This window comes from Delphinus delphis, chromosome 1, assembly GCF_949987515.2.
Source record: "Delphinus delphis chromosome 1, mDelDel1.2, whole genome shotgun sequence".
NCBI classification, from domain to species: Eukaryota; Metazoa; Chordata; class Mammalia; order Artiodactyla; family Delphinidae; genus Delphinus; species Delphinus delphis.
This window is the reverse complement of record NC_082683.1, coordinates 171,479,301-171,505,631: the sequence shown is the minus strand read 5'-3', so window position 1 is coordinate 171,505,631 and position 26,331 is coordinate 171,479,301. Positions and strand designations below refer to the sequence as shown.

The following is a 26,331-nucleotide window of genomic DNA, read 5'->3' as shown; positions in this document are numbered from 1 at the left end:
TGTTATTGTAGGTCTTTTCCTTCTCTTGTGTTTCCTGTCTAGAGAAGTTCCTTTAGCATTTGTTGTAAAGCTGGCTTGGTTGTTCTGAATTTCCTTAACTTTTGCTTGTGTGTAAAGGTTTTCATTTCTCTGTCAAATCTGAATGAGATCCTTGGTGGGTAGAGTAATCTTCTTTGTAGGATTTTCCCTTTCATCACTTAGATATGTTCTGCCACTCCCTTCTGGCTTGCAGAGTTTCTGCTGAAAGATCAGCTGTTAACCTTATGGGGATTCCCTTGTATGTTATTTCTTGCTTTTCCCTTGGTGTTTTTAATATTTTTTCTTTGTATTTAATTTTTGATAATTTGGTTAACATGTGTCTTGGTGTGTTTCTCCTTGTATTTCTCCTATATGGGACTCTCTGTGCTTCCTGGACTCAGTTGACTATTTCCTTCCCCATATTGGGGAAGTCTTCAACTATAATCTCTTCAAATATTTTCTCAGTCCCTTTCTTTTTCTTTTCTTCTTCTGGGACCCCTATAATTCAAATGTTGGTGCATTTAATGTTGTCCCAGAGGTCTCTGAGACTGTCCTCAATTCTTTTCATTCTTTTTTCTTTATTCTGCTCTGCAGTAGTTATTTCCACTATTTTGTCTTTCAGGTCACTTATTTGTTCTTCTGCCTCAGTTATTCTGCTACTGATTCCTTCTAGAGAATTTTTAATTTCATTTATTGTGTTGTTCATCGTTGTTTGTTTGCTCTTTAGTTCTTCTAGGCTCTTGTTAAATGTTTCTTGTATTTTCTACATTCTGTTTCTAAGATTTTTGGATCATCTTTACTTCATTATGCTGAATTCTGTTTCAGGTAGACTGCCTATTTCCTCTTCATTTGTTTGGTCTGGTGGGTTTTGACCTTGCTCCTTCATCTGCTGTGTATTTCTCTGTCTTCTCATTTTACTTAACTTACTCTGTTTGGGGTCTGCTTTTCACAGGCTGCAGGTTTGTAGTTCCCATTGTTTTTGGTGTCTGCCCCCCATTAGTCAGGTTGGTTCAGTAGGTTGTGTAGGCTTCCTCTTGGAAGGGACTGGTGCCTGTGTTCTGGTGGATGAGGGTGGATCTTGTGTTTCTGGTGGGCAGGACCACATCTGGTGGTGTGTTTTGGAGTGTCTGTGACCTTATTATGCTTTTAGGCAGCCTCTCTGCTAATGGGTGGGATTGTGTTCCTGTCTTGCTAGTTGTTTGGCATAGGTTGTCCAGCACTGTAGCTTGCTCGTCGTTGATTGGACCTGGGTCTTAGCGTTGAGATGGAGCTCTCTGGGAGAGCTTTCATCGTTTGATATTACGTGGAGCTGGGAGGTCTCTGGTGGGGCAATGTCCTGAACTCAGCCCTCCCAGTCAGAGTCTCAGGCCTGATACACTGCCAGAGCACCAAGACCCTGTCATTCACACACCCCAGAAGAAAAGGGAGAAGAAAAAAAGAGAGAGAGAGAGAGAGGGAGGGAGGGAGGGAGGGAGGGAGGGAAAGAGAGAGAGAGAGAGAGAAAGAAGGAAAAAGTTATTAAATTAAAAAAATAAAACATTATTAAAATAAGAAAATTAAAAAATAATAAAGAAGAGAGCAACCAAACCAAAAAAACAAATCCACAAGTGATAACAAGCGCTAAAACTATCCTAAAAACAACAAATCAAAGAACCGACAGATAGAACCCTAGGACAAATGGTAGAAGCAAACCTATACAGACAAAATCACACAAAGAAGCATACACATACACACTCACAAAAAGAGAAGGGAAAAAAAAAATATATATATATATATATGTGTGTGTATATATATATATATATATATATATATATATGAAGAGAGCAACCAAATCAATAAACAAATCTACCAGTGATAATAAGCTCTAAATACTGAACTAAGATGAACATAAAACTAGAAATAAATTAGACTCAGAAAGCAAACCCCAAGTCTACAGTTGCTCCCAAAGCCCACTGCCTCAGTTTTGGGATGATTCATTGTCTCTTCAGATATTCTACAGATGCAGGTACATCAAGTTGATTGTGGAGATTTAATCCACTGCTCCTCAGGCTGGTGTGAGAGATTTCACTTTCTTTTCTTTGTTCGCACAGCTCCTGGGGTTCAGCTCTGGGTTTGGCCCCGCCTCTGCTTGTAGGTCACCCTCTGGCCTCTGTTTTTCACCCAGACAGGACAGGGTTAAAGGAGCAGCTGATTCGGTGGCTCTGGCTCACTCAGGCCGGCTGGGCGTAGGGTGGGGAGGGAGGGGCACGGAGTGCGGGGCGGGCCTGCGGCGGCAGAGGCCGGCGTGACGTTGCACCAGCCTGAGGGCGCCGTGCATTCTCCCGGGGAAGTTGTCCCTGGATCACGGGACCCTGGCAGTGGCGGGCTGCACAGGCTCCCCGGAGGGGAGGTGTGGAGAGTGACCTGTGCTCGCCCACAGGCCTCTTGGTGACGGCAGCAGCAGCCTTAGCGTCTCATGCCCGTCTCTGGGGTCCGCGCTGATAGTCGTGGTTCTCTCCTGTCTCTGGTGCTCGTTTAGATGGTGCTCTGGATCCCCTCTCCTCGCGCACCAGGAAACAATGGTCTGTTGCCTTTTCGACAGCTCCAGACGTTTTCCCGGACTCCCTCCCGGCTAGCTGTGGCGCACTAACCCCCCTCAGGCTGTGGTCACGCAGCCAACCCCAGTCCTCTCCCTGGGATCTGACCTCCGAAGCCCGAGCCTCAGCTCTGAGCCCCCACCCGCCCTGGCGGGTGAGCAGACAAGCCTCTCGGGCTGGTGAGTGCTGGTCGGCACCGATCCTCTGTGCGGGAATCTCTCCGTTTTGCCCTCTGCACCCCTGTTGCTGTGCTCTTCTTTGTGGCTCCGAAGCTAACCCCCCCCCCGCCACACCCTGTCTCCACCAGTGAAGGGGCTTCCTAGTGTGTTGAAACTTTTCCTCCTTCACAGCTCCCTCCCTGAGGGTCAGGTCCCATCCCTATTTTTTTGTCTCTGTTTTTTCTTTTCCCTACCCAGGTACGTGGGGAGTTCCTTGCCTTTTGGGAGGTCTGAGGTCTTCTGCCAACGTTCAGTAGGTGTTCTGTAGGAGTTGTTCCACATATAGATGTATTTCTGTTGTATTTGTGGGGAGCAAGGTGATCTCCACATCTTACTCCTCTGCCATCTTGAAGGTCCCCTTGGAATTCCATTTTTAAAACAGTATTTAAAACAGCTTTTCATTTATGCAGTAGAAATTTGGAATTTTGTTTTCAATATGAGATGATGCTGCTGATTTCACACTGTGACAGGATTTTCTTTTGAAGAAACTGCTGATTCCAGAAGGAGTGTTCAAAAGCAAAGAATCTTTTCTCTTCTAGGGAAAAGAAAACTGAACTTTCTCAGTAAGAAGTGGCCCCATAATTTCCATCACCCTCCACCCTTACTCCTCCCCTTCTTGTAAAGACTGGTGTAGCTAATCTGTTTACGTGGTATTTGAGAAGCCATATATGGAGTTGTTTCATCTATATTCACTTGTCTCCTCTTCAATGTGTAAGAAACTTCTAAAATTTAATAAGGTCAAAATGAAGATCTTGACTCTTCTCCCCCAACCTGATCTTCTCACAGTAAAACTCCCTATCCTTCACCCAGTTTTTCAACATAGACTCAGCATTAGTGCCTCTTTTTCATCAACCGATTATACATCATCATTGTTGTCAGTTCTGAAGCCGAATCTGGCCTCGGTACCCTGACACCAAGTTAAATCTCAAAGACAGAGTTTTGCGTGAAGTTGAAAAGAATACCTTTATTGTTTTGCCAGGCAAAGGGGGCCACGATGGGCTAATGCCCTCAAAACTCTTTGTCCCGTCCTGGAGGGAGTAGCGAGTTTTACAGTAATATTTCAAAGAGGAGGGTGTGATCAGCTCGTGGACATTCTTCTGATTGGTTGGTGCTGAGGTAAGTGGCAGTCAGCACCATCAACCTTCTGGTTCCAACCAGGTCTGGGGTCTATGTGCTTGTGGGCAGCATACAGTTAACTTCTCCCACTTGGTGGGGGTTTCAGTATCTTCAAAACAGCTGAAAGATATTGTTATGTGTATCCCTTGAGGGGGAACAAGGACCCTACCCCAAGGCTGCAGTATTGTTTCTTGACTGTTTCTCACTTGTCTCTGCACCATCTCCGTTTTCTAATTAGCAACTGTTTGAACCTGCCAGTTGGAACTCAGGGAAGTTCATGGTGGCTGAATAAGGCCTATTTAATCAAGAAATAGGGACACAGAAAGACTTCTGTGCCCAGGAATTCCATGGGGTCCTGCTTGGTTTCACTTGTACCCATCCCCCAGGCCCAAACATTTCTCAAATCTATTTCTTTCTTTCCAAGTCCACTAACAGCCCCTAGTTCATGATGTTACCAGTATAATAAGTTGGCCTCATGTCTTCATTTTTGGTCTTCTACAGTCCATTCTCACAAAAGCAATTCAGATTACTGCACTTTTCTGCTTAAATCTCTCGATGACTTCTTAGCACTTTTAAAATAAAATCCAGGGCTTCCCTGGTGGCGCAGTGGTTGAGAGTCCGCCTGCCGATGCAGGGGACACAGGTTTGTGCCCCGGTCCAGGAAGATCCCACATGCTGCGGAGCCGCTGGGCCCGTGAGCCAGGGCCGATGAGCCTGTGCGTCCGGAGCCTGTGCTCCACAACGGGAGAGGCCACAACAGTGAGAGGCCCGCGTACCGCAAAAAATAAAGAAAAAATAAAAATAAAATAAAATCCAAACTTCTTACAAAGACCACAAGTCCTTGAATGCTCTAGTTGCTTTGCAGTCTTCCACCTTCACTCTCCTTAAGCAGGAGAAAGCCTTCTGTTCTTGGAACACTGTGTTTCTAATGCTACTTCTGGGCACGTGAATATCCTGATCCCTTTCCCTGGAATGTTCTTTCCTCTGCTGTTTGCTTGGATGGCTCCTTCTAATCCTTCAGGTCCCAACTCAAATGTCACCTCTTCAGAGAAACCTTCCCTGATTTTCTTATATAAAGAAGCTCTCCCTGTTTTCTCTCTTCTTACAACCCTGTTTGTTTTTTTTATTTGATAGCATTCAACACAATCTGAAATCAGTCCAACTCTCTGTTTCTTGTTTATAGTCTTAATCTTATTTAGAGTACAAATTTCATGAGTGAAAATATTAATTTATGTTATTCATCATTGAATTCTGGGAGGTGATACAGTATCACCATGTAGTATGGGCCCAATGAATATTTGCTGCTTGTTTGAATTTGGGGGCTGCATAGCATAAATGCTAATACGATATACAGCTTAGAATCACAGTGACCTCATTTCAGGTCCCCCATTATTTGCTTTTTTGCCTTTTGTCCTTGAGCAACCCACTTAGTTAATTTGAACCCAATTCCTCCTGATTACATATGTTAAAATAATGATCATAAACATTTATTGAATATTTGACATGTGTAAAACATTCTGACAGATATTTGAAGGGATCGATTATTTTAACTGTTATGATAATCCTGAGGTAAACATTATTAACATTCCCATTTCTTAGATTGAGAAAACTGAGTCTAACAGAGTTAATTAACTTTCCAAATTCACAGACCCAACAGTCTTGCTTCAGAGACTGTGCTCTGAGGATGCAGTGGGATACTATCTGTAAAGCTGTTGTGGTGGTGATTACTGTAGTTATTATTGAGCCAAGAAAGTATGATAAGATTGGAAACTACTTCAGTTACGCTCTTGTAACAATAATTCAAGGTTTTAGTAGCCTTGGAACAGGAGTTCTGGGGCCTTCTCTGTATTTTCCTGCATGCCTGGTGTGAATCATTACACCTGATTTACTGATGCCAGATTAAGAAAAATTTATTTATTATTATTTTATTTAGTTAGTTATTTTTGGCTGTGTTGGGTCTTCGTTTCTGTGCGAGGGCTTTCTCTAGTTGTGGCGAGCGGGGGCCACTCTTGTTTTTTTTTTTTGTTTTTTTTTAATATGAGAATAACCGTATAAAGAAAGAATCCAGAAGACCCCACTGCTGTCATCTTGCAAAGGATCAAAATTCAGCACCTAGAGGGCCCCACCCACCCTCCATGCTGTGTGTCTGTGTTTCTGTAAAAACAATAACCTGCAATTGGCATATAATTAAACCCATAGGCAGCTTTGAATATGAGATCTAGGCAGAAAAAGTAGCAGCAAAGACAACAGTAGCTGGAATTTGGTAGAAAAGCAAGAGAAGACTTTTTAAAAGCTTCCAGTTCAAGTCAGAATTAAGGTTAAGTTTCAACAGCTTGGGACAGCTGTGGATGTTTTGCTGTTCTCTGAAAAAAGAAGAAAATCTATCATAAGTACGTTCATTCGAGAAAAATACTGTGTTTGTTTAGATTTTCTGGCCATGCCCAAGTGACTTTCAATTATGTACACTGTTCAAGGGCAGACTGTATATTGGTTAGGATGTGCTCATAGCTGGTGCATCTCCAAAAAAGGCTTCATGAAGGCTGCCAGCTTCTGACATCTTCGATGGTGACAGCATTATGCAGAGAGGCCCAAATGCCTCCCACGGACCCAGAAGAACCACCCATGCAGCCGTTAAGAACAGGAGCATCTGGTTGAGCATCAGGACGACCCTCCTTCCCGTCACCAGCTCCTGCGAGAGTCACGGCACCTGAGGCCATCGTGTCCAACCTCCCACCTGAAAGCCCCCGCAGGTGGCCAGGAGCGTCACACATCTCAGTCATTAGAAAATTCCTTTCCAACGCAGTGAAGGACCATCACGCTCACAGGTAACCTAGGTTAGCTCAACTCTTCGATGAGCCTGCCGTGCGGGGGGCAGGGAGCGGGCAGCTATTCTCATGCGTGAGAACATACATCTTTCACGGAGCTGACAGAATTAACTACTCTCTCTGACGTTCAGGGGAGCAGCAGTGTCTGTTCTTACACTGAACAGGCTGTGCAAGCTGCACCAGAGATGGGATGGCACCCTCTGTGCTGTCAGAGCAGAGATTGTCAAAGGAAATTTTGACCAAAGCTCCTAGAAGGTGTGGCCCCCCCATGCTCCCGGCCGTGGAATCGTGCTAAGGGGCCTGTAAGCAGCGGCAGGAGCACCCCCGTAACAAACGGTCTTTCCCAACTAGTTACAATAACTGCTACTCCAGGATGGGCAGGCTCCTAGATGTGTCTCCTTCAGCATCTGAAAACTAAACCAATTCTCTGACAAGCTTCTGGATGGGACACGTACTCACCACCTATGCCCTTTCAGGGAGATCATATTGAGTTCAAGAGCTTTGTCGAGAAATCTTTTTTCTAAAGCATCATCTCCTTTGGTGTTGCCAATGAAGAATGGAATATTCATCTTGCTTCTATTCTGGGCCTCCACTGGACATCAATTCTAATAGTAGCTTTTCCTTTCTGATCACTTTCCAAAATTATAGCTCTCTTTTTCTGTCTAGCAGCTTTGGATGGTTCCTTCACCGATGGAGAAGTTATCCACTGGTACAACAAGTGGGTTTTTTCTTATATCCAGAACGAGCAGAGTTCTGTTGGTTTCAAGGGCCTTTAGTAAAGCCTTTGCTCCTTCACTGGTGAGGCCACACTGCTGCAGGTCAAGTGTTCTAAGCCACAAATCCTCACTAAGAGATTCTGCCAACGCACTTGCACCCAGGTCACCAATGAGCGTGTTGCAGTTCAGAGTGTTGCGCCTCAAACCAGCCATACAGTCAAGATCAGGTCTCCTGGAACGAAGACTCTCAGCCCAGGTTTCTTCATGCCTTCTGGTAGTCTGATACTTTGTTAACATAGTTAAGTCTCTCTCTCTCACAACTAGCCCACTTAGCTCCAAGTTCCTTAGCGCACCCGACGCACTTACACAGCGTTTAAGAGCTTTACACAACTGGAAGGTCACATCTTTATTTCTTATCGCAGGAACACGACTTCTGTAAACTTTATTTCTGCCAGAACCTGTGTCACCAAGCCATGGCTGGAAGAAGCTCTGGATACAGATCAGGGGCAGAGGGTGCCCAGGAGCGGCGCCCAGTCTACCCCACGGAGGCGGTCGGCATTAACTCCAGCAGGCCCTCCCGCAGGGAAGCGCGCACGGCGGGCAGAGGCACCAAGCCCTGCAGCGCACACAGGTCCTCAGAGCGCGAGGAGAAGTCGGCCGCGCTGTCCGGGCGCAGCTTCACTGAGTGATCATGGCCCCAGCGCGGCCTCGGGGACGCTGGCTGCGGACACGATGCCCAAACCCGCCTGGGGGCCCCGGCTCGCCTCCCGGCCCCTCGGGCGCCCACCGCCCGGCGGCTGCGGCCCCACAGCATGCGCAGAACTGGCCTCACAGCCAGAAGACATAGGGCCACAGGCCCCAGCTACGCTGGTGCCTCCATGCCGCGTTCCCGTGTCACCACATCGCCGGCTCTTGGCGCCGGCCTCAACCGGGGGCCACCCTTCATCGCGGTGCATGGGCCTCTCACTGTCGTGGCCTCTCTTGTTGCAGAGCACAGGCTCCAGATGCGCAGGCTCAGTAGTTGTGCTCACAGGCCCAGTTGCTCTGCGGCGTGTGGGATCTTCTCAGACCAGGGCTCGAACCCATGTCCCCTGCATCGGCAGGCGGACTCTCAACCACTGCGCCACCAGGGAAGCCCAAGAAAAATTTTTTGACTGTAAACTTTCCCTTAAGTACAATTTTCATATTGTTGTTTTAATTAAATCTTTTGAATTTCAGTAAAACTCACATGATCAGATTTAATTCTCCCAAAATTTTTTGCTTGACATTTTACAAATTGATGTAAGGGCTGTTGTTTAAAAATGCACTTATGGGCTTCCCCGGTGGCGCAGTGGTTGAGAGTCCGCCTGCCGATGCAGGGGACACGGATTCGTGCCCCAGTCCGGGAAGATCCCACATGCCGCGGAGCGACTGGGCCCGTGAGCCATGGCCACTTAGCCTGCGCGTCCGGAGCCTGTGCTCCGCAACGGGAGAGGCCACCACAGTGAGAGGCCCGCGTACCGCAAAAACAAAAACAAAAATAAACAAAAAAAAATGCACTTACAACCATTACATCTTATCAGAGACTACATATTCCCAAGAAAAATGAAGCCATTTAAAATTTAAATTTCAAATAAATATTTCATTTTTTTTGGAAATACTTGTGTGTTTCAAAATACCCAAGCTTAAATTATTGAAATAAAATTGAGCAATTTCCTGTTTACTGTTCCAGATCAAAGGTGTATTTTCTTTTCTTTTTTTTTTTTTTGCGGTACGTGGGCCTCTCACTGTTGAGGGAAATTAAGATCCCACATGCTGTGTGGTGTGGCCAAAAGATTATGAAAAAGAAAAAGGAAAAAAAATGAAAAGTATTAAAAAAAAAAGTAACCTTCATAAAGTATTTAGCTGGTGTCTCAATATGGAGGGTCAAGAACTATAAACCCAGGTCCTGCTCTGACAGTCTCTTATTGCATTAGCCTCTGAGTTAGAAACTTTTTCCAAGTGTACTATGACAATCTAGTGAGGACAACAACAGGAACAATGTAAAATAGCCTCAATTTATCAGTGATCCCTCTTTCCCCTTTCTATAACCCCTCCTCCAGGAAGAGTTTTGAAAGATTGCTACAAAGCACAATATTTTATCAACCTTTATATCAACAGCATTCATTACCTATTTCTGCCCAATAAATATTTTTCTTATAATTATAGACCCAGCAGGTTACTCAGTAATCTGTACCTAAGGGAATGGTGGTGACAAAATTTGTATGTGTAAACACCTCATGAATGATAGCAATGGAGGAATCCCAGTCCTATCCCTGACTACAACCACTTTAATGTATAGAGCCTGTCTTTTTTTTTTTTTTTTTTTTTTTTTTTTCGGTATGCGGGCCTCTCACTGCTGTGGCCTCTCCCATTGCGGAGCACAGGCTCCGGACGCACAGGCTCAGCGGCCATAGGTCACGGGCCCAGCTGCTCCGCGACATGGGGGATCTTCCCGGACCAGGGCACGAACCCGTGTCCCCTGCATCAGCAGGCGGACTCTCAACCACTGCGTCACCAGGGAAGCCCGAGACTGTCTTTTATACAGTGTTAGGTATTTACATGTGTACCTCCTTTCACACTAGCAAAAAAAATTATGAGGTAGGTGTTATTTTAAACCCATTTTACAAATGAGAAAATTGAGGTTTAAGTAACAGTAAGTTTACAGTGAGAACCAGGATGATTGCAGATTCTGTCTTATTTCCTTAAAACTGCCCTTAAGTCTTAACAAGTTCTTGTAGTGATTCTCCATCATAAACTGTAATAAATAATGACTATATAGATGATTTTATCTTTCAGTCTACCAAGATCATGTAATTATACTTTAGAGTAACATACAATATGTAGATAGGTGAATTGAAGCAGATTGGAAGAAATCATGTCAATACTGTAATTCACTATCCTGTGGGGGAAATGCCAGAGCTCCTGGTTGCCTGCCAGATTTATTATAAATATAGCATGCTTTATTTAATCACTATGACATAATATAGAAACATTCTTTTCTAATTTCAGACAGTTTTATTCTAGTGCATGAATACATTCTCCACCTTGCTGCCCCTGGACTTTAATTGTTTTGCCCTTTATTAACATCATAGTTTTCATTGAGGGCCTGTCATGTGTTAGGCATTATGCTTAGTGTTAAGACCCATGGATGAATGAAATACTGCTTCTGGTTTCAGAGACATCATAGACAAGTAGTGAAAATGACAGATAAACAGGTAGTATTCAATGGAAATGAGTATTAGATCATAGATAACTGTATATGATATCTTCTTCATCCCACACTCCAAGAATCAGGCAAGAAGCAAGAATCAGAGGAGGAGAGGGAGGAGGAAGAAGAGGAGGAGGAGGAGAGGGAGGAGATGGGGAGGAGAGGGGGGCAGGAGGAGGAGGAAGAGGAGGAGGGGGAGGGGGAGGAGGAGGAAGAGGAGGAGGAGAGGGAGGAGGAGGAGGAGGAGAGGGAGGAGATGGGGAGGAGAGGGAGGAGGAGGGGGAGGAGGAAGAGGAGGAGGAAGAGGAAGAGGAGGAAGCGGAGGAGGAGGAGAAGGAGAGGGAGAAGGAGAGGGAGGAGGAGGAGGAGGGGAGGGAGCAAAAGAATGAAAGCAAAGCACTTGCTCAAGTGCAAATCATCCTCCAATGTGTAGGTCAAATTCCACCTTCTCTACAATATTTTCTCTGACATCTCCACCTGAAAATAAACTTTCCCTCTTCTGAGCTCTAATGGTTTTTATTTTGTATTGTTTAGGATATATTTTTGCTGTACATGACTGCATTTTTCTCTGCTAGATGGGAAAACATAGGTTATATATATTCATCTATTTTCTAGAATAATAGCATAGCTACATTAACTCAATAAATATCCAGGGCCTATATTTTGATTAATGAAGTAACATTATATATAGGATAAATAGAATAATGGAATGTCTTATAATTTATCGAATCCTAACATTCCTTTAGCTCTCCCTGCCCCCTATAATATTCTTTTTCCATTGTTGAGACTTTCTTTCTTCTCTCAGATATTTCTCCATCCTCCTCTATCATTAACGATGTGTCTGCATCCTTTTTAAGGCGTTCTATATTTTTCCTTGTGTTATATTGATTTTATACCAATATGGGATATAAAACATTTGCACATAACATGGATCTATACAGTATATTATTAGCTAAATTTACATTCTCATTCTGTTTTGTTTGTTTGTTTTTAATGCCCTGGGTTGCATTCAAGCAATGTGAAGATGGATTCATCCAGTGAATTGAATGAGGAACATTTTCCTTCCCCTAGAATGAGGACACTAATTAAAGTCATAGCTTTTTTACTGATGGCTTTTAAATCATCCTTATGTTTATTTAGAGATTTTCCCTAATGAATAGGAACAAAGGAAATAATTTTCAGATTGTCAAATAACAGTAATGGTTTCAGGCACTCTGTTTAGTGCTTCCTACATATATTTACCATTTTCTGTGTATACCCATGTACTATTTTACAGTTAAGTGTTTAGAATGGTAGTTTGCCCCCTTCCCCAAATAAAATAAACTAATTTCAGTTTGCCTTCTAACTAGAAACAACTGTTAATAATGTGGAAATTTAATGAACACAAGGCAAGAATCTTTCACCAAAACTATTTCCATTACATTCACATAATATTCTTTAAAAACTACTGCATTTCAGAGTTCTTTGGTAATGGAGGAAACAAGTCATCATAATTTCATGCAGTCACGCCGTTTTTCTAAATAGTTTGTGACTGTGACAGTTCAATTTTAATCCAGCTAGCTGTTTACATTATATTAATGTGAAAAACCCAAACTACAAATTCGCAAGCTCTTCATGCTGAAATAATGTCTGTCCTTAAATAGCTTATTTCTTGATCCACCAGCAAAGTAATTTTAATCAGTTTATTGCCTACATCAATGTTCATTAGCAGCAGGACAGAGATGGTTTTAGTAAGTACAGCAAACCTTTCTTCAGGCTGTTTTATGCATTGGTTTCTGGAACATACTAAGAATGGAGCAATGAAAATCATGTCACAACATGGTCAGCCAGGGAGGGAAAGTGAGGACTGAGGCATCTCACCAGGAACAGGAACTATTCTGGACATGAATGTGCAGATCCACCGATGGGAAGCTTCTAGTGTCTGTACTGCCTATTAGGAGGAGCAAAGAGGTGTTACACTCTATTTGCCTCGTCCAACAATTTAGATAAGGAGATACTTATCCTGAAAATAATTTGGATTCTCACAGGTACATTATTTTACTCTTTTAGCTGAAGGTGGGAGCACATAAATGACATACACATGTGTGTGCACACACATGCAGGTGATTCAAATTACTTACCATTCCTTTACTAAAGTTGTCCAATTAATCAGTCTGTCCCCTGACTGGATGGCGGACTTAAGACACAGCTCTCATTTTGCATTGTTTTATCTCTAAACACAAGCTCTGTGCATAACAGAGAGTTGGGGATGAAAATACATTGGTAGATTTGAGATAAACTGAAAGCAAGAAGTCAGAGAGGGAAAATTTCCTTCCCTGGTGTTTAGAGAAATGATGCTCAAGAGCTTAACCAATGTTCTGTGGTCCTTGTCTCCAGGAATGTAGCACCAGCAGTAGACAGAGAGTTAGAATTCTTGAACCCCATACCCCTGGTTCCTCATAGCATTACTTTTCTCTCCCTTCCTTTATGCTTACTAACTTTGTAGATGCTCTGGGCACCAACTATTTTCTTCATATAAACATTTCAAAATAAATATGTAATGTCAATCCATTGTAATCTAATAGAAATGGGCATTTATCCAAATCTTAATATCAAAGAGCATCTTTACGTATGTTCCTTTAAGTTATAGCATGATAACCTAAGTAGGAGAACAAGGGCTGCATAAATCAAAGGTGGACCTGTTAATGGAAAATTGGGCTCACTTCTTGGTGGGTGTCAAGCCAATAGACACAACCAAGTAAAAGATTGGGAGAAGGAAGGATTTATTATTACTTGCAGCAGGTAAGGAGAGCACCGGGGACCATTCCCAAAGCAGTGTCTCCTGAACAGCAAAATTGGGGAAGGTTTAAGCTAAGGGCACATGCATATTCATGAAGGGGCTTGAATGGAAGAGAATTCAGCATAAATTTGGGGCAAAGGTTGACAGAGTCCAAGCTTCAGTTGAGTAAAGTCGGGAGGGTCCACATCTTCATTCTATCCTCCATCTGGGTGGGAGTCTTAGTTCCTGAAGAACTCAAAGATATATTATTATGTGTATCCTTTGAGGAGGAACTAGGACTCCGCTTCATCCCTGCACTATTGTTTGACTACCTTTTCTCTGTTCCTCCATTCTTTTGTTGCCTAAGATCATTCATTGATTACTGAGACCTGTTTAAGAGCAAGCATTGTGGCCAGGCTTAGGCTAAAATGGCTTCTCTTATGTCAAGAGAACCATGCCTGTTCTATTTCTGCAGAGACTCCCTAACCTATCTGCTTACAGACCTTGCCCCCCAAGACCAACATCTTGATTTTGGAGAACTTTATCCTATTCATCAAAACTCTGAGACTGCTTCTGCCTCGGTGCAGGGCTTCAATAATCAGAAAATGCATTGAATCATGTTTGTTGGCCTGCCTGCCACGTAGGAGGTGGTGTGCAAGACCAAATATATAGCTGAATACCTATGATGTAGGAAAAAGAAATATTTCCCATCATTCAGTTTGCAGGAGCAAAAGTATGGTTAAGCTCAGAACTTAAAGAAGTAGTTTGACTTAAGAACCCAGACAAAAGTTAAAAAGTTGTCATTAAAAAAAAAAGTTGTCATAAGCACTAAGTCACAATTTTAACACAACACAGCTTGGATTGCATATAAATAGGCTTCTTCTACTCCAGTGGAAAGAATATTGAACAAAGCGTGTTTCAATTGCTTTTGCTGTCCTAAACCACCCAGAAATTTAGTGGCATTACACATTCTTTGTGTTGTGCTCACAAATGATGCGTCAGGAATTTGGATAGGATGCAGTAGGAATGGTAGGGATGGTTGTCGTACTTTAAGATGTCTGGGGATTTTGACGGAATGATTCAAGCCTGGGGGGTCACCAGCAGCTTGAGGGCTAGAATCATCTGAATGGACATTCTTTTGCTCACATATGTGGCAACTTGGCTGGAAAGATGAAACGGTGATGCCGAAAACCCGGCCTCTGTACACTGGTGCCAAATCGAATCTCAGAGACAGAGTTGTGGGTGAAGTAGAAAAGAATGGTTTTATTTCTGTGTCAAGCAAAGGGGGACACTGTGGGCTTGTGCCTCTCAAAACTGTACGTCCCAACCCAGAGGGATTTGGTGAGGAGTTTTGTAGCAATGATTCAACATACAGCAGGTATGCTGGTAAGGATCAGGTATATGCAGGGCCTCCACTCCTTTTATTTGGCCTCAGGTGATCTGATGAGCTTCTCTGGTTATCAAACTGTGACCTTCTCTGGAATGAAGAGTGCTAACGTCTTCCATTTGTTGGGGGTTTTAGTTCTGTAAAGGAGCTCAAAGATACTGTTCTGTGTATCCCTTGAGGCAGAACCAGGACCTGCCCCAAGGCTGCACTAGTGTTTCCTGGCTGCTGCTCCCTTTTCTCTGCATCCCTTCCCTTCCCTGAGTAGCAGCTGTTTGAAAGGCTTCCATGCCCAGGAGCCCCACAGGTCCTTCTTGGTTTCAGAAATGCTCCATAAATCTGAGGGACTCCATATAAATAAATTTATTTCAAAAGATAAGCTTCAAATCATGGATTGTGATACCAGAAGAACACCATGCATCAAGAATAATAATATGACTTCCAGTGAGGAAATACGGCTTAATAACTTTATGTGCCAAGCGCTGTGTTGCTCATAATGAAGAAAGAGGATGACACAAAAGATCTTACTGTCATCTTGTTTAAAATAAGTAGAGGAAACAAGAATGCACACATACAAATTTAATGCAACAAGGAAACTGGTAAATGCAATGTCTTATGAGAAACATAGTAAAAAAGATACAGAAGTACAAAATAGGTCTAAATTACCTTCAGAAAAAGGAATCAGGGAAGTCTTCCTTAATGGTAGTACTTGACCTGGCATTTGATTTAGCAGTTAAGAATGAGTAATACCGGGCTTCCCTGGTGGCTCAGTGGTTGAGAGTCCACCTGCCGATGCAGGGGACACGGGTTCGTGCCCCAGTCTGGGAAGATCCCACATGCTGCGGAGCGGCTGGGCCCGTGAGCCATGGCCGCTGAGCCTGCACATCCGGAGACTGTGCTCCGCAATGGAAGAGGCCACGACAGTGAGAGAGGCCCACGTATCGAAAAAAAAACCAAAACAAAACAAAAAAGAAAGAATGAGTAATACCAAGCTTGAGGATTTATTTTCCATCCTGAATGTGATCATTGTTTCCATTTTGTTACACATTATGTTAAGAGGCTTCTTTGTCAGAACAAAATTTATGCATCAGGATGTTTTGTTTTTGATCTATGAGAGGATTCATTGTGTAAGTTACAATTTGCATAACAAACCATCCCAATGTTCATGAATTTAAAAATACCTTTTCTTTACCTTAGTATTCTGTTGATTGGCTGTGTGCTGCTTCTTAGCTGGGCCAGCATGGACGATGGGCTGAGCTGTCTCTTGTATTCATGGTCAACTGGTAAGTGGCTGGTGGCTGAATATGCAGGATGGCTTCACTCTATCTAGTGACTGGCAGGCTATCAACCAGAGCATCTTGGTTCTCTTCCAACTGGTCACTTATTTACACCTGTGGGCTATTTTGACCTTATCCGAATGATGGTCTTAAGAAGGCAAGCACAAAAAGAGGGTGGCTTCGTTGCACAAGTACATTTTGAGACTCTGCTTGCATCATATTTGCTAATGTCTCCTTGGCCAAAGCAAGTCAATGGACGGACTAGAATTGAAGGGGTGGAGAAATAGACTTCACCCCTACATGTCACACTGAAAAGGGCATGAGCATACAGATGGGAAAAATTTATGAAATTTCTGCAATGTTATCCTACATGATTGCTTGGAAAATAACTGCTGAATAGAAACTTGAAAACTTGGACCTATGTAGGCTTTATATGCTTATATTTACTCTTGAAAATATAACTAAAAACTAATGAAGCTTTTAGAGGTATTGTGAAAAATAAATACGAGAAATCTTTCTATACAATAAATGGGATAACATGCTGTGTTTGTAAAAAAAATCATATGAACATGATTAAAATCACTTAGGGTTCTACCCTTACATGTATAAAATATAAAAACACAAAGACAAATATGATGATTAATATATTAATATTAATCACTTAAATTTTGTTGATTCTGCTGTTATGTGTCTATTGGAATCACATTCATGTATTGTTAAACAACTTAGTTAAACATGACTTGTTATGTGTGAATTCTGGAAAGCCCTCTGCTCACTGTATTTTGACTTAATTTGGGTACCAGAATCTTGACACTGATCATCAGGTCTAGATGTCAGCGTTTAACATCTCATCAGGAGGTTATTTAACTTAATACTTGATGAAAGTAGCAGGAGGTTCTGTTGAAGGTGACAGAACCTCATCTATTAAAAATTCTTATTTCATAACACAGCTATATATGGCAAAACCCAGATATGCTGTATGTTCAATAATTATCTCTAATTCTTCTGCTGAAGTGTGGCTATGGGAATAGGTCTCCTGTTCAGTCTGAACTCACTTACTGGTACCCCTTATTGCTCTTAACCCAACCAGCTGCTCTGGCATGTGAGTTTATCTGCAAGATCAGTCAGTTATTTTGCATGTGTCTGAGCACTCAAAGTATGTTCTGTAAGAACTGAGTGTTGATTGTCTGTAGGCTATGAAAGAGTTTATTTCCTTCCACTGTGTTATGATAAATGTTGATGGTGGCCTCCCAGTGCTACACCATGTATCTCGGTGCTCTACAAACTTTTGAACACACTTCCTCATGGTAAAAAGCTTTTAGCATATGTATATTTCTTCATTTTGAATTGTATATATGTTCTTTTTTTATATAAATTATTTTATTTTATTTATTTTTGGCTGCATTGGGTCTTTGTTGTTGCGCACGGGCTTTCTCTAGTTGCGGTGAACGGGGGCTACTCTTCGTTGTGGTGCACGGGCTTCTGGTTGAGGTGGCTTCTCTTGTTGTGGAGCACAGGCTCTAGGCACGCAAGCTTCAGTGGTTGCGGTGCACGGGCTCAGTAGTTGTGGCTCACGGGCTCTAGAGCTCAGGCTCAACAGTTGTGGTGCACGGGCTTAGTTGCTCCGCAGCATGTGGAATCTTCCCGGACGAGGGCTCGAACCCATGTTCCCTGCATTGGCAGGCGGATTCTAAACCACTGCGCCACCAGGGAAGCCTTATATGTTCTTTTATTAGTTAATATTTCCAAGAACACTATAAGCTTGGAATGTGGCTCAGTAATTATGATTTTAGCTGTAAATTCATTTTCATCATAATCTTCTTGATTATTTTGTATGTTTTGGCTTTTTACTTGGCATCATTATTTTGCCACCATCCAATGAAAAGCTTATATTAGGTGCAGGAAAGTGAATATGTTGCCATTTTTTAAGTTGTTTTTTAATAATTGAAGCTATCTTTTCTCCTTCAGTTCTTTCCATGAATCTTTTCAAGCCTCACGTTCAGTTTTAGGACCAGTTTAGTTAGGACCATTCCGATGTGTTTGGAAACTTCATTACAGTTTTTAAATCTTTGTAGGAATACAACTCCTACTTGGAATTTGAGTTGAAATTACAAACAGTACCAACTATTATAGACGCTATTTTTTTTAACACCTACCATATGCCTCATATATTTTATCTTGTTCAAGTCTAAGCTCAACCCTATATAGCAAGAATTATTCACAATTTTCCAAATGAGGAAATAGAATTTGCAAATAAATCGTTGACTGCATCAAAGTACACAAACTAGTAAGTACTGTAACAGAACTGGGATTCAAATCTGGATCTGTCTAAATAAGAAATTACTGTTCTTTACACTGGCAATGATTTGTGTAATGTCTTTAAACGTCTTTCAGTAATATTATTTTAGGTATCTTCATTCCCAGATACAGTTAGAAAAATGTGAGGTATTACAGGCTACCAAAAAAAAAAAAAAGAAGCACCAACCCTTAGGAATTTGAATATCTTAGGAGGAGTCAGACAAATAAATATGGACGATAAGTGTAATATAATAAACATTATAAAGAGAGAACTCCTAGGTACAATGCAAGCACCCAAGATTGGCATTTAATCCAAAAAAGACTTAGAAAATAGTCCAGGAAATATGGGCAGCAAGGCATTCCAAGCAGATGGTGGACATATGAGTTAGAATTAAAGCTGTTAGGGCACCACACAGAACTGGTCAACTTACATGACTCAGTAGGACTCTAGAAAGGGATTCAAGGTGAAGAGGGACAAAAGATAAGTTTGGAGAGAATAGAGGCCAGTTCGTAAAGAACCCTCTAGAGCATACTAAGGACGTCAGATTTTATCTTGAATTGTCATGAAAGGTATTGAAGGATTCTGAGTAAGAAGTCACCTCATCAGATTATTTCTTTAAAAAGATCACTGTGTATCACTGTGAAGATTGTTATCAGGGCAGGACAGTATGTCAGGAGATATTTTTGAATAGCGAAAGTGGAATAAATCGAGGAGATAGAATTTTTAAAAAAATCAACCCTTTTTAGATATAAAAAATAGGAATATATAGAGAGCTAGAGAATACAGGGGAAGAATAGAACTTGGTTAGATTTTAAGATTGTTATGGTATATGTTACATTTGAAGGGACTAAAAGATATTCAAACGTGGACAATATTTGAAGGAATAAATGTTCTGAGCTTCACAGAAAGTTTTGGTTGTTATTAACCTATAAGTGGCATTTCAATTAAGTGGAGTAGGAGAAATCTATCAAGGAGTATTATTAAGTGCTTTCTATGTTCCGGGTACTATTCTAACTGGTTTATATGTATTTCCCTATTTAATTCTTATGACAAACTCAATACATTTACCGATAAAGAAATGGAACAATGAAGCTGATACTTATATAGAGAAAAGCCATTGAGACAGTGCTTTGCCTCTTTTCATACCTGGGTACATTTAGCTTTCTGGATATAATAAATATTATCACTCTCATGGAGAATTTGACCTGGGCTTAGCTTCTTGGGGGACTTAGAGTCTTCTGATAAAGCAATCAATTTATAAAAATTATGAAATTGGAAAAATATTTTAACCTGGAAGTCATAGGTAATGAGCAGTGTGTAGTTTTTCACTTGTTTTACTGTATTTTGTTAGTAATATTTGCTCAAAAGTTTTATAAATATATCTCCACTTATTGAGATATAGAAATGGATAGACAGGTTAATAAGTTTTAACACGATAAATATAGTTGTTTTTACTCTGTCATTATTATAACCTCTTAGAATCTAAGGGGTATAATTCCTGTCACTAAACTCTCCTGATATGTGGTTCACCAAACACGTACAATTATAGAATTAATGGGAAAGAGGAGAGAAAGCAAAGGGCAAAGGTCGATGATAGAAGCCCATTTAAGACGAGTAGATGTCACAAGTGAGGAGTGTAGAATTAGAGATAAAAGCAACAGAATATCAGACTCTGTAGCTCTACAGAGATAAATTTCCTCTTAAAATAGAATTATCCCATGATAACAGAGAAGTGAGTGCTATAGCCCTGTAGTTCTCAACCAGAGGTGATGTTGCCCCACGGGGATATTTATCAGTGTCTGGAGACATTTCTGATTGTCATGGCTAGGTGTGGGGGTACTACTGATACCTACAGGTAGGCTCCAGAGATGCAGACAAACATCCTGCAGTTCTCAGGACAATTCCCACCAAATATTATCCCATCCCAAATGTCAGTAATTCTGCCGTTGAGAAACCCTACTGTTGCCCAAAAGTTCAGTTTGGGGAAATTCCCTGGAGGTCCAGTGATTAGGACTTGACGCTTTCACTGTGGTGGCCTGGTGGCCTGGGTTCAATCACTGGTGGGATAACTAGGATCCTGCAAACCACGCGGTACAGCCAAATAATAATAAGAAGAAGATAATAATAATTTGAATAAATATTCAGTCCAAAATAAATAACTGTCACCAAAAACTTTGCAGCCAGAAAATGTAGTTGCTTTTGAAAGTCTATCTTAATCCTCTGTGAACCATCCCACAAAAAAGAAAAAAGATTATTAGAAACCAATAGAAAACTAACCATGGGGTGATGCAATGATAGTGAAAATAGTTTCTGCCTGCAACAAAGTTATTGTATTATTTTGTTGTCAGAATTGTTAACAAGTTTAGAAAATAAGTTTGAAGAAGTCAGGAATTATTCATATTTTCTTTTATTAAGGAATAAAATGATCACAGGGACTGAAATTCAATAAGTGGAGCTGCATGTGTATGAGACATAATTGCAGTAAACTTACTTATAAATCAATAAATTATATGCAGAACGGTTTCATTCCTGTTTTTCTTCCAGAGTCCAGCTAATTATTTCTAATTGGAAATAAACCATTTCCCCTCCCTAGTCCCTTTGACAAAAAACCAAAACTAATTTTGCAGGAGACCACCATTTATTTGTATGAATGGCATGTTTCTCTGCAGACTGCAAATAATAGGGAAACGAACAAAAGGATGATTATTTTTGTATCTAGTTATTAGATTATCGTAAGTGGTAGTGAAACAGGTGTTCCTGGGTTGGAAGCTTTAGGCTGAGAGAGTGATTGCTGCTGAAAAAGGAAGCCCACAGTGAAGTATAAATACATGTGGCTCTTCAGGAAGGACCGCTGTGGTATAACAATGGAACAGTCTAGGTGCCAAGATGGGTGGGGATGGGGGTAGGGGTCAAGGTATGCAGGGAAATAATATTCAGAAAACAGAGTTGCACTGTTTCTTTCCAATCTCTAATCTCCTTTATTAAAAGCAAAACTGCAGAGATTGGAATCCCCTAAGTATATTCTTCACATTAAAAGACTGAGCTATGACAGTATTAAAATAGTGAGTTTTCCCATATGTTTATCTGTCTATCATCAGTCTATCCATCATCAGTTCATCCATCTAGTTTTGCTTTTATCCACACAAATGGGAAACTGTGCAATTACTTCCAGAGTCATTTTTTCTCTTGAATTCTGGCAAGTAGAGAATTTTATTTATTTTTGATATGGCTCTGCTATTTGGTTGTCTTACATTTCATCAAGCTTATAAGGAAGGGAGGTTTATGTGACTAGGGAAATACAGAGCTATCTTCTTTGTTTGACACAGTGGGAAAAATAATCTGAAGTGATTTCTTTAAAAAAAATCAAAATTATAGTCTTTTCAAGTGATACATTTGTTTTTTGTTTGTTTATTTCAGCACATTCATAAATTCACTTCTAGACCTTCACACATGGCCTTTATTATTTACTTACTTTTATTGACGTATAATTGATTTACAATGTTGTGTTAGTTTCAGGTGTACAGCAAAGTGATTCAGTTATACATATACATATATTCATTCTATTTCATGTTCTTTTCTCATATAGGTTATCACAGAATATTGAGTAGAGTTCCCTGTGCTATACAGTAGGCCCTTGTTGTTAACTTTCTTGTATATAGTTAGTTTGTGTATATTAATCCCAAGCTCCTGATTTATCCTTACCCTCCCCTGCCCCGCCCCATGCATCCCCTTTGGTAATCATAAATTTGTTTTCGATATATGTAAGTCTGTTTCTCTTTTGTAAATAATGTCATTTGTGGCATTTTTAAAAAATTACATTCCACGTATGAATGATATCATGATATTTGTCTTTGTCCGTCTGGCTTACTTCACTTAGTATGATAATCTCTAGGTCGATCCATGTTGCTGCAAATGGCATTATTTCATTCTTTTTTTGACTGAGTAATATTCCATTGTGTACATATACCACATCTTCTTTGTCCATTCATCTGTCGATGGACATTATTTTGCTTCTGTGTCTTGAATGTTTTTAATTAAACTTATTTCTACTTTCTAACATAATAGTAACTAAGAATTAAGCACTTCTTTAATGATTAAGATCACGGAGTATTTTACATAATCTATACCAAAAATTTTTGCTGTACTTTGGTTGCTTGGAGTCAAATCTTCTGCTACTGTTGCTGTTGATGTAGATTTGGCTCCTGATAATTGAGTTTAAATCTATCTATTCATTGTTTTGCAAAATGAAAAACAGAATTAGAAGCCAGAACAAGGTTTATTTGTTCAGAATGGATGCTTAAATTTATATTTATGTTTGTAATAGGAAATATTTTGAATGAGGGGCCAATGAACTTTGAAGTTTGAAAGAACAAGCATTCATGAATAGCTTGGCTTTTGTTGCTAAGCTTTGAGGAGTGTTGGATATTCATTTCAGTAGTCCTTCTAGTCTCTTCCAAGACAGGGCTATGTTCTAGAGCCTTGAGGAAAATGAAAATAACCTTTCATAAAATATATATTTCTGTAACATCCCTTTGGCAACTGCAATATTTTTCTTCTTCCAAGATAACTAAAATCCTAAAATACAGATTAAAACAAAGAGACTAAAATAAATGCCTATAATAAAAGTCTGTGCTATGTTCAATCTCACTAATTAAGGTTGATTTTGACTCCTTAAAAAATGAGCAGCATTGTTTAGCTCGATGAGAAGGTGATTCTGATGTCAAGAGACCAGTGTTCCAATTTCTACATTGCTTTCCTGCATAATTGCCTCATTACTTCTACTTCTCAGTTTCCCTAGCAGTAAAAGTTGGATAACCTTTGCCTCTTTTTCCTCAAGACAAACTTAACGGTAATCTTGGGATCAAGAATGTTTAGGTATTACGCCCCTAGGAGGTAGAAAAGAAAGTATAGAATAATACTTACATTTTAGGGGATTTCTTTTAGAAAATACTATAAACACCAGAGCTTTAGATTCTCAAACAGACGTATATATTAATATGTATTTTTTTCTTCACAGAACTCGCCTTTCTCATTATCCCAATTTTCTTGTCCAGTTTCTTACAGCTCAAACGTTGAAAGTGTAATTGAGTTATTTTTGGTGGTATCAGTTTCTTTTTTTTTTCCATAAATTTATTTTATTTATTTTTGGCTGCGTTGAGTCTTCGTTGCTGCACATGGGCTTTCTCTAGTTGCGGCGAGTGGGGGCTACTCTTCATGGCAGTGAGTGGGCTTCTTATTGTGGTGGCTTCTCTTGTTGCCGAGCATGGGCTCTAGGCGTGCGTGCTTCAGTAGTTGTGGCATGTGGGCTCAGTAATTGTGGCTTGGGGGCTCTAGAGTGCAGGCTCAGTAGTTGTGGTGCACGGGCTTAGTTGCTCCGCAGCATGTGGGATCTTCCCAGACCAGGGATCAAACCCATGTCCCCTGCATTGGCAGGTGGATTCTTAACCACTGCACCACCAGGGAAGTCCTGGTATCAGTTTCTATGAATCAAATTGAGAGTAAAATTTGTTAAGAATATATAGAACCACAGACTTATTTCAAATAAGAATAAAGATATTATGTAGAAAGTTTTTATGTGAGTTTTATTTATATCATTAAAGCAGAATCCTTCATATAACTTAGATCTAAGTTGCCTTGTAATGTAATTACAATGGTAGATCAGGTTGCAGCTCATTTCTGACTCTATTTATTGAGTTAAAAAAGGGCACTTTTAAATACAAAATCTTAACTACATGATCTGTGTAAAGTTTTCTAATAAACATATCTGGCCATCTTTGAATCATTCAATTTCCTTTGTTGTTTATAAATAAAATGGTAACAAAATAGGTTTTACCAAGGACAACTATTGCCTCAAGAAGAATTTAGCTATCATGGGTCAAGGAGTTTATGAACTATCTGTAGAATTTCCATTTCCAAAGGTACATTACACAAATCTCCAAGGTTACATGCTCTCCAAGGCACATTAGTAAATACCTGCAAGGTTTCCATTTTCCTGACAGAAACAATTACAAATGCCATGCAAGAATAATTTCACACAGAGAGTTGAGGCAGTGATCAGAATTCTCTTAGGTAATAGTAGCAAATGTTTATGCTAATATCATTTCGCTTTTCACTTTTAACTTTAAAAATCAGGTTCCTGAATCCAGTGCATTTCTTTTGTTGTCTGTGTAGTTCTGTTACCGACCAGGGTTCTTGGCCTCCTTAAGCAATAGAAATTGACAAGAGGCCAGACAAAAAATTCAGGCAAGTCTTTATTGGAATTCACGCTGCAGCATGAGGGAGCAAAAACAAGTAACAGGTTCTGTTCCTTGCTCCCCGGGGAGGGGGGGGGCAAGCTGGTCCCTTTTATGGGGTAAGGGTACGGGTAGGTCCAGGGGTCTGATTGGAGGGATGGCTTAGGTGGTCTGCCCACACCCCTTTGGTGTTGCTGTGTGCAGGGGGCATGCGCAGTACCCTGCTTTTGCTCCCAGCTCCTGAGAAGTGGCAGTTGGGTTTTGGTCTTTTTGTATCTTGTTGGTCATAATTTGCCCCAACTCTGCATGCAGGCAGTTATTTTTAGTCCCTTATAGTTTCTTTGTATTTTGTTGCTGGAGGAGATGTTTGTCCAGGTACAAGCACAGCAGCAAAGGGTCCCAGGTCCCAGGTCCCAGCCTGTTGCAGTTGCAGTTGAAGGAATTCACAGGTGAATTCACAAATAAGATATGAAATATCTTCACAGTGTGCCAATAGTCGCTTCTTTTATATTCTTTATTTTTGGTACATTAAGCCTTATAAGTGCTCTGTGTTTTTACCTAAGAGTTTATAGGAAGACAAAAGGTAAAGAATATGAATTTCTGATAGGAGTCTCATATTAATAATTATTGGATGATGATGGGACCTAAGGAGTAACAGCAGGAAGAAATGTGAGGGTCAAAATTCTTTCTTCCCACCTCCACACTTTCAGCTGAAACTTCCTTACCTAATATGGAAAAGCAAACATTATAACGTGGACAATGAGGCAGAATTTAAAAATTAAAATGGCATAAAAAAATGCACTTCAAAAGCAAAATCAACTGTCCAAAAATACATTAGACACCAAATACACAGAATTTAACATTAACTTGATTAGCATTAATCAGAATTGACATTTTATCCCTTCTTTATTTATTCTCTAAAGTTAAAAAATATTTGGTGGAGATATTGATTGTGGTTACTACTTTTTATTAGCAGATGGTATTAAACTAGTATTATGTCATTTATTTTATATATATATATATATGTATATAATTCTACTTTATTTCTGCATGAATATCTCTTAGAAAATTTTAATTATTCTTTAGATTTTTAAATTTTATTTATGAACTTTCAGTTATCCATACAGACATGAGCTGTACATGACTCAGATGCTCTTTCAAAGGCAACAGAAGTGAAATGAAGTTTACTTATTTGATTTTTTTCCCCTAAGTTTATCCTAACTTCATTTTGCCTCTCAATATGCACAGCAAAAGAAATGGTAAAGAAAGCATACAGGACACATTTACAAAACATAAGTATTTTTGTGTCTATTACAAATTGTTTTTAAATACATCTTTATTGGAGTATAATTGCTTCACAATACTATGTTAGTTTCTGTTGTACAATAAAGTGAATCAGCCATATGCATACATATATCCCCATACAATGGTAAGCAATATTAAATGTGTTAAAGACATTATGGAACCCGTAAAAACATCACATAAGCTTTTAATTTACAATAAAGTGGGAATATGATATATATGTTTAGGATAGAATTATAGAATTTAGCTTGTTTCATAATTTACTTTTGCAATAAATAATAAATGATTTTTAAATAGCCTTAGAGAACACCTTGCTAATGGAGAATAATTCTGTGGTCTTCTCGAATTTATGATTTCTATTTCTTTCATCAATTAACATT

General features: G+C 40.3%; 1 pseudogene; it reads right to left on the bottom strand.

Annotated features, from left to right (window-relative positions):
- Window positions 1-7,318: 7,318 nt before the first annotated feature.
- On the bottom strand, window positions 7,319-8,283 carry LOC132432259 (centrosomal protein of 78 kDa pseudogene; annotated as a pseudogene).
- Window positions 8,284-26,331: the final 18,048 nt, after the last annotated feature.